The sequence below is a fragment of the Carettochelys insculpta genome, chromosome 12 (genome assembly GCF_033958435.1).
Source record: "Carettochelys insculpta isolate YL-2023 chromosome 12, ASM3395843v1, whole genome shotgun sequence".
NCBI classification, from domain to species: Eukaryota; Metazoa; Chordata; order Testudines; family Carettochelyidae; genus Carettochelys; species Carettochelys insculpta.
Window position 1 is genome coordinate 37,651,557 of NC_134148.1, and position 16,178 is coordinate 37,667,734.

The 16,178-nt window shown below is 39.6% G+C and overlaps 1 protein-coding gene across 10 annotated transcripts in view; it reads left to right on the top strand.

The window, feature by feature from the left end:
• The window catches only part of MEF2A (myocyte enhancer factor 2A), a 146,635-nt gene that overhangs the window by 43,912 nt on the left and 86,545 nt on the right, over positions 1–16,178 (top strand). The gene's annotated exons all lie outside the window — the stretch shown is intronic.

Consider the following 16,178-nt stretch of genomic DNA (forward strand, 5'->3'; position numbering starts at 1 on the left):
AAAGACACATGAAAACTTTTCCCTCACAAATTTTAAGGGAAAAATGTAATATGCTTCTTAATGGAAGCTAGGTTTCTGAATTTAATTAGATACTAATACTTTATACAGAAATGGAGACTTCCTTTTTAGCAGAGGTTATTCAGTTTTTCTTCTGTTTGTATTCATAAAAATGATCAGATCTGTGTGAACTGTCAAAATTGCTTTCTCTATGATTTTGCAACAGCAAAAATGTCATTTGGTAAACATAAACAAGTCAGTTAAATCATCAAAAATAATGGATTTAGAAATGGTGCTAATCTAGAGTGTCTTGTTTTTCCCCTATTTGTTGTTGCAGCTTCTGGCCTTGGTGACTCCACCCACCCTTTCATCTCTCTATGCTCCATGGTTTTTAATCTATTAACTAGTCTTCTGGTCACCTTTCAGACACATGTGTTTCAAGTAATAAGATAATTCTATTACTTATAGGTTTGGCCTGATTGGAGCATGTTGGTTGCTCCTCTATTTTAGAAAATTGCTTTTAAAAACATGACTGGTATGTGTATTTAGTCTGTCTTTTTAATATCAATGTTTGATGTTAAAAACATTTTATTAGTAATATGATTTAAAAATAAGCTGTCTGTCGTTTACACTAGTAGGTTAAATGTAATCAAACTGTTTCTAGCATCTAATACTTTTAAGTAAATTATAGTTCTTTAAATTTTTATTTTAAGTAGATTGAAATCTGTGTGAAAGATCTCATATGATAAATGTAGTCGTTTTAAACAAACGAAGGTTTTTCCCATATAACAATTATACAATGTTTGTCGCTTTGTATTAAAGCCAAAGTTTGTAAAATGGATATATACATAGCACATTCATCCTGCATTTAATATAAATTACTTGCTCAGAGATATTTTTGTCATGCATTTTTAAAGTGAGGGAGAATGTTGAGAATGTTATTTTACCTAATACAAATTTAGTTCTAACGTGGTCAGGCAGAAAAGGAAGTAAACATTGATATGTCAGACTTTAAGAAATGATTGGAGTACAGCAATAGGTTACTGACCAAGTCTAGATAAAAATAAATATGGTGAACTGGAAATTCATACCAGATCCTGCTGGTGACTTAATGTCAGAGTCATCTTGAATGAAGCATTTAAAATGCGCATATTGCTGTGTACGACATAGAATAAGGCACAATTTTTGCCCAGGTTATATTAAGAATTAACTATCTTTTTAATTAGAAATATTGTTTAATCCTTTTGAGATATTCAAGTAATATATCTGGCAATACAACAGAGGTTTAGAATTGTATTGAACTGCTCTGTGTGGAAGTAAATTCATCAACATGGCTCCGGTTCTTACCATATTAAAGTCCCCCTCAAAACTTCCTCCTGCTATATTGTTTAGGGTGAGTTTAGCTGACATATATTAATTGTCCGTAGTTGTTCCACATCTTACCTACATTTCTCTCTGTCTGTAGTTTGTAAGGTCCTCTGAGCAGCCAGATGCCCAAGAGTTTATACATAGTAGATAGAAAACTGTGTTGTTTCTTTAATTTAAAAAAAAAAAAAAAGTTGGTACTCAGCCCCTCCCTGCTTCTCTCCCCATGGCCAATAATGTGGCTGAGGCTGCTGAGGTGGTGGTGCGCAGCATCGGCAAGTACTGACCCACAAAAAGGGTAGCAAAACAATAAAAATGTGTAAATAGAGCAGAGATGATGTGCATTTTATATAGACATTAAATGGTTAAAATGGAAGAGAGGAAAAAATTAAATCCCCATTCTTCAAGTCACATATTTCTTATTTCTATTAAGTCTACTCTAAACTCTTCAGAGTAGTGACTTTTTTATTTTTCTATTCATTGTTTTAAGGTTTGAGATCAAGTATGACTTCTGTGCAGTGGTTAATGTAGCCACAGAAGAAAAATCTTACCGCTGATCTTTTGTTGGGTACCTGTAGGCGTCTTCATGGTTTGCTAAATGTCTCACTGTGGCATGAAGACTATTTCAGCATTATGTTGTTGTTTCTGTTGCTTTACAGAATCACATCAATAACTCAGCGCCGTTGGTATCTGATGCCTCTCTCACTATTTCTTTCCATCTTTCTCTGTCCAGTGCAGAGTGGCTTAGTTTCTGTAGACTGGCTTCACTCTAATCTGCTATACCATCTATCCATTCTCCGTGGGGTCTGCCTGTCCTATTCGAACTGTCCATTATACGGAATACTAGGGTCTTGATTTTTTTTGTTCATCGTTCATTCTGCAAATATGTCCAAATAGTCGTAGCTTTTGTTTTATAACCTTCTGCAGCAGGTTCTCTTTCAGCTGTATCATCCTATATAATTCGTCATTGGTGAACTTCTGCATCCATCCTCTTCTCAGAATCTTTCTATAACAACTCCTTTCAAGCGACAATATTCTTCTTCTCGAATCTTTTGTTATCACCAGTGTCTCACATCCATACAACATGCTGGTGAATACACACGTTTTCAACATGCTGAGCTTCGTTCCCAAGCTAATTGCTTTGCTTTTCCAGATCTTATCCATCGTCTTTAAACTCGCTCTTGCTTTTGCCATTCTAGTGGCTATTTCCTTCTTACAGTCTAAATCAGACGTTATGTTGCTCCCCAGATGTTTGAACTTCTCTACATTTTCTGGTTCAATACCATTGACACTGATCTTCCTTCCTATTTCCTTATCTCCAAATACCATAGTTTTTGTTGTTTGTAATCAGTCTGTACTGTCTGTCTTCTTCATTTAACACCTGCACTGTTTTCGCTAGCTTCTCATCTTCCTCAATGATAACTATATCATCCGCAAACCTCAAGTTATTAAGTATTTTCCCATGCACAGATATCTCTTCTACCTCTTCCTTGATCTAGTCCATTGCTCTTTCCTGATGTGCGATGAAGATACTTGGCAATATTGGATGTTCTTGTCTTGTACCTCTACTTGTTTTAAACCGACTTCCCAACTCCCCACATGTTCTCACCGCTGCCTCCGCATTGTCACTGATACTCTTCAACAACCATATCAGTCTGCTATCCACTCCATATGACTCCAATACCACCCAAGTCACTTTCAGATCTACACTGTCAAATGCCTCTTGAAAATCGATGAAGCAAGTGTATATGTTCTTGTTCTTTCTAAATAGTGCAACGATATGGTGCCATTTAACCAGGCTTTGATTAAATTATCAAGTAAGCCATTGGGGTAACTGCAGCTGGAGGTTTTTATTTTTAATTTTTTTAAAAGATTGGCTTGTTTGCTCTCCGGATCTTGTAGCCTCTGAAATCTACTTTGAACTTTTATGATTAGAAGAGCGTCAGTTGATAAATGTCAGAGAGGTAGCCGTGTTAGTCTGTAGCTTCGAGAGCAACAAGAAGTCTTGTGGCACCTTATAGACTAACAGATATTTTGGAGCATAAGCTTTCGTGGGCAAAAACCTGCTTCATCAAATGCATCAGCAATTGATAAATGTGTGTCAGCCTTGGTAAACTGCAATACACAGTCTCAACAGTATGTGTAATTGACATAATACAGAACTGGTGTTGTTATTCTTTATATTTGAACTTCCATTTAACTTCTGGCAATAAATCACCTGACACAAATTTCAAACTTCACTGGTTCTTACAAAATCCTGCAAGTTATCTCAGAATGTTAGCTTAGTAAGAGTACCAAGATAGTACAATTTTGTGTGCTTTTTGTTTTAATCTGCTAATTTTCCTTAAAGATTCTGTCCCTATTTACTTTTTACGCCCTTACAGTTTCCTTGTAACTAGAACAAAATTAGCAGGGGCAGATAGTTACCCATATTCAAATTCCTTGGATCATTGTATCTATGTCTAGAGCTCAGACCACCATAGTTTCTATGCTCACCTTAATACATTTTGCCATTTATGCACTGTATTTATTTGAGAATGATTGAAACACTGTGTCCTTGCTGCAACTGAAGAATTGGGTATGTGGTAGTTACTGTGGGTCTATGAACCTGAAAGCAATGTTTTAAAAGGGAAATGTGATCTTCTTCCTAACAGTAATCCTTTATGCTAAGAATATTGTTTGTTTTATTTGCATTCCTTGTTAACCTGTGAGATTTGTAGGTGTATGTAAATTTTAAGAGTATTTTAGTTGTATTTCACTGTCTGGATGCTTCTTTGAGAACAACAAGAAGTCCTGTGGCACCTTATAGACTAACAGATATTTTGGAGGATCAGCTTTCATGGGCAAAGACCTGCTTCATGGATGCTTCTTGTAGTAGCTGTTAGTTTCCTCAGTTCAAATACACTGTAAAGGTACACTGGTATTTACAATGTTGATTTTATGTACGATGTTGATTTTACCAGTATTTACAATGTTGATCTTACCTACTTCTTTTACTCACCCACCTTCTACAGAAAAAAATCACTTTATAGTTTTTTGATCTTTTGAGGGTGCAGATCAGTATCATTATGGAGACTTTTCTTGAGGTATTGAGCAACTGTAGCAATGCTGGCACAAATATTCTTCGCCATAGAGGTTCAGTGCTTGAAATTCATCTGTAGAAAGCTCTCTTGCAACATTAAAGTAAATAGGCTACAGATGGTAATTTGGCTCTCAGCTACATTAATTCATTATAACAGCCTTCTTGAGACACACCTCTTGGCTATGCTAAACACAACTGGATCCTGTTTTAACAAGGTAGTATGTTTGTTTTACTTTTGTTAAATAAAGCAACTTAACCTCAATGAATTTTGCTTAGGATTTGCAGTACACTTGGAATTTAGTTTTTTATGCTATTTATGTATTACCGTCTGAGGGAGAGGGCAGAGAATAACTTTATTCTTCTGATTTATTCATACTTTTCTGACTGCTGAGGTCTTACATATTGGCACATAAAATTATAACAGTAAACATAGCTAAATGCTCCTTGTGAATGATTCATGACAGCCTGCAACCATTACAAAGCCTCTTTTTCATCTTTCTGCCATCACTCTCCCAGTCTTCTCTGTTTCCCCTGGAAATATTATATGTAATGAAATTATTGGTGAAGTGTTTAGGTTGAGAACTTAATCTGGGGAAATGCATTGTTAAAAATTTAAATGAAGTTTAATTTTACTTCTGGTGCATATTCCTTGCAAGAGGATTTTGTTTCTTGATCATGCAACCATGGAAGCTGACAATGTAAAAAGGGTCCAGATCCTTTCTAATATGTAATGTACATATATCCAGCTAACCATAGTGTTATACATTGGGTGATCTACATGAGTTATGGATAGATAAATAAATAAATCATATGTGGAAGAAGGAAGAGTTAGTAGTTATGTAAGCTTTTAATATTGAATTTCTCATTTTATGGGTCATTTAAAGATCCTCTACTTCTGGTATCATATGTAGTTCCATTTCTATCTGTGGAGCTATTCTGATTGAATTGCTTGATGATTTGTCCCAAAATGGGTATTGACATTTTTTGGTACAATGACCTTTTTGACCTGATGTACAGTATAGTCTGATATTGAGTGGTGGTCCCTTTGTATGTGCAAGTTGTTACACCAAAGACATGCGGGGTTTGGGTAGTAAAATATGCCGAATAAACTTAAATTGATATAGAGAAATACTGAGAGCCAAGTAAAGCAAGTATTTCACACTCGTGGTTGTACTGAAATATGAAGATCATTAAAAGAGAATTCCCAGGGATTCATTTGCTTAGCGGTGTTTTAACCAGCTAACACTGAAGGTGTTTTATATGTCATCAGACCACAGAGTCTCAGTGCGCCTGAAAATAGCTTGTGCTGCATAGTTAGTGTTTCCCCCCGACCGAGAGAGAAATATTTTGACTACTTCAAAATAATTTACTTGAAGACAGTCCTCCTTGATGCTTACTAAGTATATCTATCCTGCCCTGTTAACATAGATGAAAATACAGACAATGAACTTTTGACAGATCAACCAGAATGTCAGGACCTAGAATTTTTTCTTTTGTTCATTGCCGGTGCTCTTAAGTGTGTGGAGGCTTGTTCGGAAGTGGGCTGGTATAAAAGCCTCTAAGAATTTTAGAGAAATTTAAGTTCTTCCCCTAACCACTGAGATGAGTAGCATAGTTCTAATTATTGCCACTGAGATGCGTATAGGGCAGAGGTCTGCAACCGAATATCGAGAAGAGCCATTTTTTCAAATTCAGTTCCAAGATCAGTACTTCAAGAGCAGCAATATATACGTGACTATGAGGCAGTCCTTAACTAATGTCAAACAGTGCTTTTTATTACACCTGTTTTAAGAACAGCACACACACAATAATTTGCACCAGGTTAGAAAGTTGTTACCCCTATCTCCAGGTTTAACCCCTCCCTCAGCCCCCAAACCTACCCTGTCTCCAGGCTTTTACCCCCCCCATCCTAGGATTAACCCTCCTCCCTGAGCCCCAGCTTCTTCCCCTGCCACCAGGCTTGACTCCTCTGAGCCCCAATTCCCCCTGTACCCACAGGCTTAACTCAGCCTCAGTGTGTGCAGTTCTGAGTGGCCACAGCTGCTGCCTTTCCCCACTGTTCCCCACTGTCTCCTCCTTCTCAGTGCAGTTGTGCGGCTCTGGCAGGGGCAGGCTCGGCTGCCCTCCCCCCAGCTCTCCTGCTGGCTTAGACTTCTTTCCACATGGGTCAGCTCCCTGCCCAGCTGCCTTTCTTTTCCAGGCTCCCCACCACAGCTGACTGCTGAGTGACTCCAGCTGCTGCCGCTAAAACAAAAAGCTAAATTCAGTTGCTTCAGCAGCAGGCAACTGAATTTAGGTTTTTTGCTTAAGTGATGGCAGCCTCCAGAGCTGCAAGAGGAGTCAGGGTGGCAGCTCTTAAAGCTGCAAGTGGCTCCATGAAGAGCTGCATGTGGCTCCAGAGACACAAGTTGCTAACCCCCTGTTACAGGTAGTTTGCACAAGTCTTGTATTACTTGTGTTCCATTCTGTGTAACTTCTTTTGTAGCAGAACCAGTGTCTTTATTGTAAATAAAGTGGAGCATAATAGGTGCAAGTGATGCAAGCTTGTTCACACCAAATCTGTACGGCTCCTTTTGTGGTGAGTTCCCTGTTCTGCTGTATAGAACTGATATGTTGACAGGACATGCAGATATTGGACCATTCTCAACTGCGTAGTAGCAGAGCAAGTGGTGGGAAGGCTACTTGATCCGTTAGTTGAACCCAACTTGATCCATAAGTTGAACCCACAAGTGTTTTTGCTGATGTGCAGTGATTTAAAAGAAGTATTTCTTGCTCCCAAACTTAAAGGAACATCTAGTGTTGGAGCCCAGTTGGCTGAGCTATCCCTGGGTCTAGAATCTAGGCCTTAGGCAACAAATAATCTCTGTAGAGGTGTTAAAGCGGTCTATACTATAGACTCTATAGATTTAAGTTTACAACATTATCTTGGGGCAGGTGCAGAGCTTGTTTTTGTAACTACTAGAGTTATAAAGCATAGAGGTTTTAAATTACTGCTTAAATTATGTAAAAATAAGTATTTTATTCCACATGATGGTTTCAGCTCCCCTTTAATGCAAGACTTAAGGATTACTTTCAAATAAATGTTTGGTATTACCGATGAATACAAGAGTTTGAGTTACAAAACTTTGTTCTCTTCAGTTAAACAGTAGCCTGAATTGGTTAGAGAGTTTAAATTCTTTTGCAAGAGGCATTTGTTCACTTTGTTTTCCTCCTTAATTTGGTTCCAGAGCCTATCCTGTCAGTAGGTTGGCGTTTAGCTGGGCTTGATTTTTTTTCCCAATTATTGTAAGGTAGTTCACTTCTAAAATTTCTACACTGTGACCAGATGTGTTAATCATAGGCACAAATAGGCACTTATGGGGATAATTTTTTTTAATTGTACTGTAGCTTAATCTGTTTTGCGTGGCTTAAATGTGACCACAGAAAACAAAAGCTTTAGTCTGGGTTGCAAGCTTTTGACTTCTGTTTTTCATGATCATTTTGCTTCCTCAGCAAAAGCACAGAAGGTTTTTCCGAAAACTTAAGTATAAATCTGTATGTCCCTTCCAAATTTTAACCCCAGCCATGTCTTGTGAATGCTCATTCTTTCTAAGTTGCCCGTTCCATTCTAAGTGTTAATTAACCGGCTGCATTTCCATATCCTTTTAAAAGGAAACTAATATTTTATTTAGGTGCTGGTTCTTCTGATTGCAAAAAATTGTGTTTCTTCAGGACAGGTAATCTCAGGTGATGGTGATCATCATGTATCTAACATTTAAAAGTGTAAACTTTGTAAATTGAGACTTTGTTTTTATAAATCAGTTATGAACCAAAAAGCATGGTACAACTATAAAAGTTCTCATAACTACACATAAATTCTCACAATACAAGTATAAATGTTCTCATAAGAATCTTCGTGCCAAAATGCCACACTGGTGTTGACAGATTTTAAACCCAAAAATTATTCTGGTTACTTAGTCTGACATGACATAAGTTAAAGGGAACATCCCCAGTAATTTCTGCATAAAACCCATAATATCATTTTTCATTATTATGGAGTATCTTTTTTAAAATGTGTCCAGTGTTGACTTGTCTGCAAGTAATGGCAAATCCACTGTGTCCTGTTTGTTCCAATGGCTAAATTACGTTCACTTAAATATTCACCTTAATTCTTGTCTGAATTTGTCTGGTATTGGCTTCCAACCATTGGATTTCACTGTTCCTTTTCCTGCTAGATTAAAGAGCTGTCTAATCTCAGAAGTCTGTTCCCTCATGTATAGACTATGATAAAATCAACTCTTAACCATTTCTGGAATAAATTAAATAGAATCAGCTTCTGTAGTCCTTTAGTGCAAGACAAATATTTTCAGACCTTGAGTCACTCTTGTAGCTCTTCTCTAAGATTAGGGTCTGGCTCAATATATGTAATTAGCTATATTTTCCTTGGTCTACTTTTTCAACCTTCTGCCTGCATTCATTACTTACGCAGGTGTTCTCAGATGGATTCTAAATTATAAGCTAGAGAATGTAACTTCAGAGAAGATCTGTTGAGATTTCCATTTAAAGGACATCAAAAGCTCAATTTATAGAAATACTTCGGGCCAAAATGAAGTATAAAATATTTTTTAAAAAATTCTAGTCATGGTGGAAATATGCTGTACAAATGAAAATACGCTTTATTTAAATTTCTCTACATGGATTGCTCCATTATTGGTCCTCTTTATTTTTGGGGTACAGACCATAACTGAATAGGCTGTGGAATGCCCTTGTATCTTCTTTGTTCACAGTGGAGCTCTGTGGCAGTCTGGAATCCTGCAGGACCTGCTGATATAATAGCAGAAGCAGGCTTAAAAAAGTAGTCCCACACAGGGTTGTATTTAGCAGCCATTAAAACATTTTTGAAGCAAATCTCCTTCCTTAACACCAGCATACTCGAAAGATCTTCCATAAGGCATTGGGAGAAGTGTAGCCAAATTTCAGCCTGCACTGAAGAATATCAAGAAACGTGGGACTTTGTGGGAACTCCAGAGTTGCACTCTAGCATGGATCCAGTTGACTGGGGATGGCTGGGCGCTAGGTCTAGTCTTCACAGCCCAGATATTTGTTGTCTTATGTGTACTGGTAGAAAAATATTCATTCCATTATTCTTTTCTAACATTACACTGAAGAGATTTCCCAAGCTACATAGTACTATAAGGAGAACCATTGCTTTTATACAGTACACCCTTGAGTTATGCAGGGGTTGTGTTTCTGCAACCCCGTGTAAACTCAAATTTTCATGCAAGTTGAGGGGAGACTGGAACTATGCTGCAGCCTGGTTCCTGGCTCCCCTGGGCTTGCAGGAGCTGGGAACCAGGGGGCAGCCTGTTTCCCATCTCCCCGCTGCTTGCCAGACCCAGGAAACTGAACTGGTCAGTTTCCTGGGGCCCACAAGGGGTGGAGAGCTGGGACCCAGGCAACAACCTGGCTCCCCTCCCATTGCAGAGAGGGGAAACTGAGCAGGGCAGCAGACTTAGTAATTTTCCTGGTTCCAGCCAGTGGAGGGGACCCAGGAACTGGGGCAGCCTGGCTCCCCTCCACTCCTTGGAGCAAAGAATCTAACCAAGGCTGCTGCCATGCTCAGTTTCTTGGCTCTGCAAGCAGAGGGGAGCTGGGAGCCAGGCTACTGACTGATTCCTACCTCCCCGCCACTCTGGGGACCATGAAACCGCTCCCGTCAGGGGCGGCAAGAGTCAGGCTGCTGCCTCTGACAAGAATCATTTCCTCGCTCCTGTCAGGGACAGCAGCCTGATTTGCATCTACTGCCCACAGGAGTGGTTTCTTGGTTACGCGTATTTCAAGGGTTTATTGTATAATAAGGTAACAACCCCCTCCTGCCCTAGGTCTTAACCCAAACCCCTGTACCCTTGTTCTCTGCCCCAGGTTATAACTGCCTACTGTACCCAAACTCCCTCTCAGACCCCTTCCCCTCACTTCAACACTTTATCCCATGCTCCCTTTTACACCCAATTTTTGTCTCAGACTCCACACTTCCCCCATTAATATAATCAAAGAGTGCACTCCTTGGCCACTTTCCAAATTCTTCGTATGGTCTCCCATCAAAAATTATTGCCCACCCCAATCCTACACTTCCCCTCCTAGGTCACTGGTAGTGTCAGCAGCATGTGAAAGCTATAGGCAGAGCCAACTGGGATTGTCCCCTAGATTGATTTCTTTAGCAAAAAATATTTATTCAATTGGCAGCCTCCAGTTAGGAATGGCCAACCATCCAGCCATACCTGGCCACCATGATTTTGACACTTGGTTATCCACAGCGAAGTGGGTGGACTCATTGCCACAGGACCTCAGGAAAGAGTTCCTGCTTATTCTTGATGAAAGCAGAGCTGTGGCAGGGGCAGCCTGACAAGCGGCCTCAGATACAGTAATTTCTATAGCCTGGACCATAGTTTCAGTAATTTCCATGAGGTATGTCATAGCTGCAGTTGTCCAACTTGTTGAGGTTCAGCAAGTCCATTCAGGACCTCCCTTTTGATAGTCTAGGCCTGATGGTACTGCTTAGGAGTCACCTACAATGGAACGGGCATGAGAAAGCACCTAAAGAAAAGACGGTTACCTTTTGTAATCGTTGTTTGAGATATGTCATGGATTATACACAAGCAACACATCTTCCTTCCTTTTGTGTTGGAATTCCAGCAATAATGAACTGAGAGATGGGGGAGCAGGAAGTGATTTCTATATCGGCACGTACTCATGCCAACCCAGTGGGCCCGCAAACCAGTCCTCCTAGGGATATCAGCGAAGGAAAACTTTTTTGGAGAGCATAGGCACTTACAGTGAAATGGACATGAGCAACATGTGTTGTGATATCATGGACATGAGAACTACAATAACAAAAGGTCTTATCTTGAATCAAAATGGTACAGTACAAGTTCAGAGAAAACAGGAAAAAGTATAAGGAGAACCAGGACAATTTTGAAGTTGGGGTTTTGTTAAACTTGGTTAGTTTTGACCTCAGTCTTCATATGCTCAGCAATCTGAGCACAGTGTAGTTTTTCTGCTTATTCGTTAAAATTATCTTTCTAAATAGCACAGATTTAATTGTTTTTTAGTGATAACATCCCTCCAGCAGTTAGAGAGCAATTGCAAATTCAGTGGTTTAGGTGATTCATGGTTAGTAAGAACATATGACTGGTAGGGTAAAAAACAAATCTCTATGGCATACTGTGCTTAGCCCTGGTTGTGTTGGTCATTAAGTAAAGATATCAGACTTCCTGTGTGCGAGTTTTTAAAAGTGTTAAAACAAGAAAACTAGAAAACTCAAAATGAAGGCTCAGTTTCACAAGATATCATGCTCCAATAACTATTCCAATCCTAACTTTGCCTTACTAGAGTTGCAAATGTAGTATTCTCTGGTGGAAGCAGAAAACACTACAATTTTTCTTTTCTTACACTGAGTGATCATTTGATTTTACAGAAAGCTTGATGCTTGTGTCAGTGTGAAATTTCATTTCCGTTGCCATTCTACAGTAAACTCGGTTTATCCTGTATTCAAATGACCAGAATTCTTAAGTTAACTGACATTCCATCCGGCCTCAGCCATCCCTTTCTTTGGGCAGCCTCTGAGTGTGTTATGTGGCTGGTGATTCTGCCAGTGTCCTGCTTCACGCCTGCCATCAAGAGCGGCCACATGGCAGCAGCCCTCAGAGTGATGTGATAGCTGCCTCAAGAGCAGCTCCCTGCCCAGTTCCTGCTGACAGCAGTGACTCCCTTAGCGGCTGCACTCCAGTGGCTCCCTGAGCGGCCAGGCAGCAGGTATTCCTGGAGTGCCTCCCCGCCCAGTGCCTGCTGCTGGCAGTGGATGTCCAGACAGTGCAGCCATGCCTGAGCCCTGCAAGCAGCCTCCCCCCTGTTCCCACCAGTAAGGTCCTTGAACAGCAGTTCAGCAGGAGCCCAGGTGCATGGGAAATGGGGGAAGTGAACTTTGTTATGCAGCATATTTCAATGTTTATTGTATATAGGTGGGGTAATAACGGTTGCTAGGGTGTAGTTCTATTACTGGTAAAAATGCTGCCTTGAAATTCCTGGTGTTTAATTTCATTTTTACTCTCTTTGAATGATATGTGCTCTCTGATCAAGGGTATGTGTCTGCTAACTTCAGTTCAGTATTATAATATAGCCCCAAATTTTTATTCATAGCTTGTGAGGGAGAACTTTTTATGATACAGGAATATATCAAACTGTGACCTAATGATCACATAACTGTGATTCTAGTGAACTGTGCTTAGTAGCAGTTCTTTGGAAGAAAGTATTGTTTTTCTTAGTGTGTTTCTTAGTCTTTAAAAACTAGCATAGAATATGCGACAGTAGTACAAATGTAGACATTTCTCATAGTTTCAGTATTTGAAATACAATTAATAGCATATGGGGGATTCTGTTTAATCCCCTTAAACAATGAGCCTAACATAGTCTTTGTGCTAGTTATAAATTGTCTTCTGTACCTCTTGGGCATTCAGTGATAGTATAACAAGGCTTGGTTGATGTCAGACAAATACAAAATGACATTTCCTACTTTTGTGATATTCCCCCATCTTCCTTTTAAGTTGCATCAGCATCAGAATGTCAGGGCTGTATACTCAGTTCAGGGTGAATACGTTGTGAAGTGCAGTCCGTGACTAATCACCCCTTTCTCTCTCTACTTATTAACTGTGAGATGGTTTGCATCATGATTGCACCATTTTCTACACATGGCTAAAAAGACAGAGTATTCATGATTGTCATCTGAAAATATTCCAGAGTCATATATTCAAAAAGTATTTTTAATTGGAATGTTTGGAGAAGGTTATGTATCCAACACTGTGATTATTTTGACCCTTACTTTGTCATACATATCAACTAATAGGTCTTCAATATATGAGCTGTGTTCACATGTGTTTTGTGTTCTGAATTACAGAAGTTGTTTGTTAGAGAGACCAGGTAGGTGAACTAATATTTAATTGGACCATCTTCTGTTGGTGAAGGAAATGCAGAGCTCGTCTTCAAACATGTGTAGCTTGAGAGCCTGATTCTTACACCAAGGCTGCATCTACACTAACCCCTTCCTTTTGAAGGGGCTTGTAATGAGCCATATTGGCAGATGCTAATGAGGTGCTGTCATGAATATTCAGTGCCTCATTAGCATAATGTTAGCCATGTGCGGTTCGAAAGTGCTGCTTTCGAATCACGTGCCACCCATGTAGCCAAAATCCAAATAGGAAGAAGGGGCTTTGGAAGTCTGGTGGGTCCTTTCGAAAGCTCCCGGCTACATGGGTGGTGTGCGATTCGAAAGAGGCACTTTGGAACTGTGCATGGCTGGCATTATGCTAATGAGGCACTGCATATTCATGGACGCACCTCATTAGCATTTGCTGATGAGGGGCTAGTGTAGATGTAGCTCAACAGCCATTGGTCCAATAAAAAAATATTACTTCAGCCACCCTGTCTCTGTGCTATCCTGGGGCAATACTGTTTTAAAGACAAAAAGCAAACAAGTTGGGTGATATACTGTTAATAACAGAGGGGGTTATTTTGGGCTACTTCTACACTAGCCTTGCGAGTTGGGAGGGTGCTAATGAGGTGCTTCCATGAATATGCAATGTATCATTAGCATAATAGCAGCTGTGCATGATTCGAAAGTGCTGGTTTCAAATCGCACGCTGCCTGTGTAGACGGGGGCCTTTTGAAAGGATCCCCGCAGACTTAAAAAGCCCCTTCTTATTTGGTTTTAGGAAGAAGGGGCTTTCAAAGTCGGGAGTCCATTCAAAAGGCCCCCGTCTACTTGGGCGGTGCACGATTCAAAAGCGGTACTTTTGAATTGTGCGTAGCTGCCATTATGGTAATGAGGCGCTACATATTCATGGCAGTGCCTCATTGGCATCTTCTCAGCTTGCTCATTACTTATCCAGATGTAGCTTGTGTGAATAACTGAGAAGGTTAATCAGTTTTCTACTGTTCTGCTGTTAGTATATTTTATAATGTCCTACAGTTCAGTTGATAATGGGAGAGTTGAGAGAGAAGCATCTTCAAAAATTCATGGTAATAATACGTGATTTTCCAAGATGTAGGTATTTGTTTATTAGTAATGCTTTGGTCCTTAAAAATAAATCAAGTGTGATAGTAAAATATTTGTGTCTGACTTGTTGCTTTTCATTTGGTGTGCATCCACTGCAAATCTTTCTAAACATGAGGATTTGTTGTTGGTAATTGGCTTGTCAGTAGATGTGTGAAAATTTGCAAGTTACTGTAGTGAACATAATCTTGAGATTTTTCTCACCTATTCATCAGCATCTCTATCCTTGTGAAATAATCCCGGGGGTGGGGGGAGAAGGGGAGGAATAAATTGTAGTGTTGGATGAAGATACCAAAAACATTATTCATTTTTATATTGTGCTCAGAAGTATGATAGTGTCACTAAAATAAATAAAAACAAGTGGCCAGAAGGCTTCAATAAATGAATTTTTCCCCCCGATTCTTTCTTAAATTCCTTTTTTATTTTTGTCCTTGCCTATTTGGCTTTACTCATTTATTATAAACCTTAGTATTGCTATTTTAATATTTTTAAAACTTCTTTTGCAATTTTGTATGTTTAGAACTATAATTTATATTTTAATTGTTTTCTTTAGGTATTCTCATCCCAGTAGTATCTGAGCATTTTTAATCCATTGCTCCAATTCTTACCTAATTGTTTTAATATTTCCCAATGTTTGTCTAGCTGGCCACTTTACTGGCAAGTTTGATGTAATTTCTTGTCTTGGTACAGTAAAATCTGTATTATTCTGCATCCCCAAGGAGCCACGGATACTGGATAATAAAATGGTGCCAGTTATTGGAGATGGGGCTGGGAGGAGCCACGCTCTGCCCCTGGCCAAGCAGTAGGCAGCTGGCCCTGTTTATTTCCCCCTCCATCCCCCCAAAAGCAGCAGCCAGCCCCAGCTAGTCTGCAGGCGGCCCAGCCAGGCATACTGGTTAACTGAATGTGCTGGTTTAATCTGAGCGCCAGATAACAGGGCTTTTACTGTATGTTGATTCTATTGATTCTATTAGTTGAGGTTCAGCTATAAGCTCTTTGAGGTGCAGGGCCTTTTGTGCTTCATGTATGATGAAGATATTGGCATAGATATTGGCATAGAAAGTACACTTATTAAGTATGCAGATGATACCAAGCTGGGAGGGATTGCAACTGCTTTGGAGGATAGGGTCATAATTCAAACTGATCTGGATAAATTGGAGAAATGGTCTGAGATAAACAGGATGAAGTTTAATAAGGATAAATGCAGAGTGCTCCACTTGGGAAGGAACAGTCAGTTTCACACATACAGAATGGGGAGAGACTGTCTAGGAATGACTACAGCAGAAAGGGATCTAGGGGTTATAGTGGGCCACAAGCTAAATGAGAGTCAACAGTGTGATGCTGTTGCAAAAAAAGCAAACACGATTCTGGGATGCATTAACAGGTGTGTTGTGAACAAGACACGAGAAGTCATTCTTCCGCTCTACTCTACACTGGTTAGGCCTCAGCTGGAGTATTGTGTCCAGTTCTGGACACCGCAGTTCAAGAAAGATGTGGAGAAATTAGAGAGGGTCCGGAAAAGAGAAACAAGAATGATTAAAGTTCTAGAGAATGTGACTTATGAAGAAAGGCTGAAAGAATTGGGCTTGTTTAGTTTGGAAAAGAGAAGATTGAGGGGAGACATGATAGCAGTTTTCAGGTATCTAAAAG